The sequence below is a fragment of the Coregonus clupeaformis genome, chromosome 12 (assembly GCF_020615455.1).
Source record: "Coregonus clupeaformis isolate EN_2021a chromosome 12, ASM2061545v1, whole genome shotgun sequence".
NCBI lineage: Eukaryota > Metazoa > Chordata > Actinopteri > Salmoniformes > Salmonidae > Coregonus > Coregonus clupeaformis.
The window spans coordinates 17,981,937-17,987,936 of NC_059203.1; positions in this window are offsets into that span (position 1 = coordinate 17,981,937).

Genomic DNA, 6,000 nt, shown 5'->3' on the forward strand with positions numbered 1-6,000 from the left:
GTCTCTGGACAGTTGATAGACAGTTGATAGACTCTGGACAGTTGATAGACAGTTGATAGACTATGGACAGTTGATAGACTCTGGACAGTTGATAGACTCTGGACAGTTGATAGACAGTTGATAGTCTCTGGACAGTTGATAGACTCTGGACAGTTGATAGACAGTTGATAGACTCTGGACAGTTGATAGACTCTGGACAGTTGATAGACTCTGGACAGTTGATAGACAGTTGATAGACTCTGGACAGTTGATAGACAGTTGATAGTCTCTGGACAGTTGATAGACTCTGGACAGTTGATAGACAGTTGATAGACTTTGGACAGTTGATAGACTCTGGACAGTTGATAGACTCTGGACAGTTGATAGACTCTGGACAGTTGATAGACAGTTGATAGACTCTGGACAGTTGATAGACTCTGGACAGTTGATAGACTCTGGACAGTTGATAGACAGTTGATAGACTCTGGACAGTTGATAGACTCTGGACAGATCATGGTTTAGCCTGTAAATGGTTACAGCAATATGAATAATATAGGACCAAGGAAAACGTGGAACTGCCACCTGTTATGACGATACTAGATCACTATCAAAATCACTATCAAGATCACAATCCTGATCACTATCACAATACAACATTAAGGGATAGTTAGGGATGGACTTATGGAAACCATTTTAATGTCTTTGTGTCCAGTATGAAGTAAGTTAGAGGTAGTTTTGTGAGGCAATGCTATAGCTTAGCACAAAGGCTGGAAGTATTTGGAATCAGATAGCATCCCTTTAATCACTGAAAACCACGAGATTGATCTCAGGCTGGACTTTCCTCAATGGGTCAGATCCCCTGCAGAATACCATAGAAATAAGTAGAACCTATACATTTTTAGCATGGGTGATTCATACGTAGATAATACATGTTTACTTAAAGGTGATTTCTGCATCTTCGATTCCCCCACACCCACCCCCCAGTGAGTGACAACTACTGTATGCTTCTGTTTAGTGCACTCAGTCAATACAGTCCCAAGCGATTGCATTTACCACGAATTGTCTGTACTTCAAACACAGGAAGGAAAACTACTTCACTGTTTTATGGGTACAGAGAACAGAGAGCAACTGAGGATAAAGCAGCTTGTATACCCACGCAGAGAACAAGGATCCAGTGTGTCACAACATGAACAATGTTTGTGTCCCAAATGGCACCCTATTCCCTATGGGCCCTGGTCAAAAGTAGTGCACTATATAGGGCATAGGGTACAGTTTGGGATGCATAATCATACCAAAACAGCAGCAGCAGGACAAATACATGGTCTGGGTATTCAAGCCCTGTACAGATCAATACTGGTATGAACAGCAGAAAGGGCTTTGTCTGCAATGATGCGTTTCTCATCTACTGCTTGATAATCCCTGGCTAACAGCTCCGATAGAATACCTCTCCTATTCTTCCTCTCTGTCTCTCTCACTCCTTGCTGACTCTCTCTCTCTCTCTCTCTCTCTCTCTCTCTCTCTCTCCATTCTGCACAGGTATACCTCTCCTATTCTTCCTCTCTCTCTCTCTCTCTCTCTCGCTCTCTCTCTCTCGCTCTCTCGCTCTCGCTCTCTCTCTCGCTCTCTCTCTCTCTCTCTCTCGCTCTCCATTCTGCACAGGTACACCTCTCCTATTCTTCCTCTCTCTCTCTCTCTCTCTCTCTCTCTCTCTCTCGCTCTCCATTCTGCACAGGTACACCTCTCCATTGATTTATCTTCCCCCTATTCCCTCTATCCCACCTACTAGTTGTCTGGTGGAGTGAGCTCCGATACTTTCTCACCCCAATCACCCTCCTCCTCTCCTCTTACACCGAGGGGAGTTTCTCCATCCTTCTCCACCTCCTATTCATACTCAATCTCTGCCCCTCCTCATATGCTGTCTGAAATCTCTTCTGTTCTGTAACTCAGAGGTGAGCAGAGGTGAGGGACAGTGGAGCACCACAAAGCTCCACAACGCAACGCTCTCTCGTTCTCTTTCTAAGTCTCCTTCCTCCCCTTCTCCCCGGTTCTCCCCTCATCTCATCTGAGGAAGGTACTATAGCATGGGACACCTTTCGGTGAGCACACTGCTGCCTTGGCTAGTGCTATCCGCGATCCTTGGGACGTCCATACCCTAAACCTTAACCCCTACCCTAACCCTAACCTTAACCATAACAATAAACTTTACCTAACCTTAACACTTTCCTTAAACATTGGGTAGGGACGTCCCAAGGATCCCGGATAGCATGGACGCTGCTGCCTTGGGGAGAGTAGGCCTGTGATTGGTTAAGCCTGGTGGGGAGTACGCCTGGGATTGGTTAAGCATGGTGGGGAGTACGCCTGCGATTGGTTAAGCCTGGTGGGAGTAGACCTGTGATTGGTTAAGCCTGGTGGGTTCTAGTAGTGGGGTTGAGAGTGTTCTTGGTGCTGCTAAAGTGGTTGATATTTATCTTTCCCTTTGAAGGCCTGGGGGTAATCCAAAACACAACAGAAGCTCCCTCAGCCTGCTTCAGCGCAACGCAGCCAGACTGACACAGAACTGACTAAAGGGTCAAGCCATATCTGTTTACTTAAAGGGGAACTGCACCCGCTGATTTTGCCTTTGTTTTTGGCTTGCTCCTCAAGAAATGCTGGCGGCCATGACAGAAGCCAAACGTGAGTTGGCTTGGGGGTGTGGTTTGATGTGGGTGTTTCTTGGGTGTGTCCTTGCCACCACCAAGACACACCCATCTGTCAGAACCTTGCCCGCAGCTGTTTCCTCCAACTCAAAACTTTCGGATGCATTTATCTAGACCTTTTTTGGAAGTACGCACCGTCCAGAATGGCAGAATGATAATTACTAGCTGGCTAAAGTTAAACTGCATCTATGACAATATGTTTCCTACTATTTAGATGTTTCCCACACAGATGAATGATGAGATCCTGAGGCCCCATTGTCGTGCCATTCATCTGCCACCATCACCTCATGTTTCAGCATGGTAATGCACTGCTCCATGTTGCAAGGATCTGTACACTATTCCTGGAAGCTGAAAATGTCCCAGTTCTTCCATGGCCTGCATACTCACCAGACATGTCACCCCATTGAGGATGTTTGGGATGCTCGGGATCGACGTGTACGACAGCGTATTCCAGTTCCCACCAATATCCAGCAACTTCGCACAGCCATTGAAGAGGAGTGGGACAACATTCCACAGGCCACAATCAACAGCCTGATCAACTCTATGTGAAGGAGATGTGTTGCGCTGCCTGAGGCAAATGGTGGTCACACTAAATACTGGCTGCTTTTCTGATCCACGCCCCTACCTTTTTTAAAAAGGTGTACAAACAGTGTACGGTTTCCCCAAGGCGATGGGGAAGCATCAGGATCTATAGTATGGTGGTGTTACCATCCATCAGGATCTATAGTATGGTGGTGTTACCATCCATCAGGATCTATAGTATGGTGGTGTTACCATCCATCAGGATCTATAGTATGGTGGTGTTACCATCTATCAGGATCTATAGTATGGTGGTGTTACCATCCATCAGGATCTATAGTATGGTGGTGTTACCATCCATCAGGATCTATAGTATGGTGGTGTTACCATCCATCAGGATCTATAGTATGGTGGTGTTACCATCCATCAGGAGCTATAGTATGGTGGTGTTACCATCCATCAGGATCTATAGTATGGTGGTGTTACCATCCATCAGGATCTATAGTATGGTGGTGTTACCATCCATCAGGATCTATAGTATGTTGGTGTTACCATCCATCAGGATCTATAGTATGGTGGTGTTACCATCCATCAGGATCTATAGTATGGTGGTGTTACCATCCATCAGGATCTATAGTATGGTGGTGTTACCATCCATCAGGATCTATAGTATGGTGGTGTTACCATCCATCAGGATCTATAGTATGGTGGTGTTACCATCCATCAGGATCTATAGTATGGTGGTGTTACCATCCATCAGGATCTATAGTATGGTGGTGTTACCATCCATCTTGGGTCTTGTGTCGTTGTCTTCCTTCAAGGTAATGTTGATTAACTTAATTTTTCCATCGTAACATAGGTACAGCAAATCCCCTTATTTTATGGAACACTTTTAAATGTGCCTTTAGAGGCCATGCAATTCAGTACTCATCTCGAAAACAAAAGCAATTTAGGTCAAAAGAGTCCATACTAACAAAAAGAAATGGAGGAACTTATTCAAGAAAGATCAATAAAGCAAACTGGATGGAATATGGGGAAAAATGCACCAAATTATTTTTTAATCTTCAATATAGAAATGCTACCAAAAATAATTTACTGAAACTGGTTACAAATGACGGAGTCACCCATGATATGCAAAACGACGCTGGATTCAAAACGTAGAATTTTTCAATGTAAATTATCATACAAAATTATTGTAACCAATAGAATGTTATTTATATGGGGGATACAATCTTCCCAGCTCTGCAGATTTTGCTGCGAAGAGACAGAATCATTAGATCATTTGTTTTGGTACTGTCCATTTGTAGCTTGTTTTTGGTCACAGGTCCAGGAATGGCTAAAGGATTGCAATATTTACCTGGAGCTAACCCTGCAGATAGCACTACTGGGTGATCTGAAAAGTCATAGTCAATCGATCAATAATATAATAATACTTTTAGCAAAAAAATGTATTTTCAATTTACAATCTGTAGAAACAATGAGAATAGAAGGGTTCAGAACTTTTGTGAAACATCACAGTACAGTTGAAAAATATATGGCAAGTAGAAATCCAATATGGATGGTGTTAAGAGATAGATGGGAGGGGTTGAATGGAGCTGAAGGTTGGGACTAATAACAACTAATAACAACAAAATAACTAATGTAAAACATACTGTGTCCATAATAAGTACAGTGGGGCAAAAAAGTATTTAGTCAGCCACCAATTGTGCAAGTTCTCCCACTTAAAAAGATGAGAGAGGCCTGTAATTTTCATCATAGGTACACGTCAACTATGACAGACAAATTGAGAAAAAAAAATCCAGAAAATCCCATTGTAGGATTTTTAATGAATTTATTTGCAAATTATGGTGGAAAATAAGTATTTGGTCACCTACAAACAAGCAAGATTTCTGGCTCTCACAGACCTGTAACTTCTTCTTTAAGAGGCTCCTCTGTCCTCCACTCGTTACCTGTATTAATGGCACCTGTTTGAACTTGTTATCAGTATAAAAGACACCTGTCCACAACCTCAAACAGTCACACTCCAAACTTCACAATGGCCAAGACCAAAGAGCTGTCAAAGGACACCAAAAACAAAATTGTAGACCTGCACCAGGCTGGGAAGACTGAATCTGCAACAGGTAAGCAGCTTGGTTTGAAGAAATCAACTGTGGGAGCAATTATTAGGAAATGGAAGACATACAAGACCACTGATAATCTCCCTCGATCTGGGGCTCCATGCAAGATCTCACCCCGTGGGGTCAAAATGATCACAAGAACGGTGAGCAAAAATCCCAGAACCACACGGGGGACCTAGTGAATGGCCTGCTGAGAGCTGGGACCAAAGTAACAAAGCCAACCATCAGTAACACACTACGCCGCCAGGGACTCAAATCCTGCAGTGCGAGACGTGTCCCCCCTGCTTAAGCCAGTACATGTCCAGGCCCGTCTGAAGTGCATTTGGATGATCCAGAAGAGGATTGGGAGAATGTCATATGGTCAGATGAAACCAAAATATAACTTTTTGGTAAAAACTCAACTCGTCATGTTTGGAGGACAAAGAATGCTGAGTTGCATCCAAAGAACACCATACCTACTGTGAAGCATGGGGTTGGAAACATCATGCTTTGGGGCTGTTTTTCTGCAAAGGGACCAGGACGACTGATCCGTGTAAAGGAAAGAATGAATGGGGCCATGTATCGTGAGATTTTGAGTGAAACCCTCCTTCCATCAGCAAGGGCATTGAAGATGAAACGTGGCTGGGTCTTTCAGCATGACAATGATCCCAAACACACCGCCCGGGCAACGAAGGAGTGGCTTCGTAAGA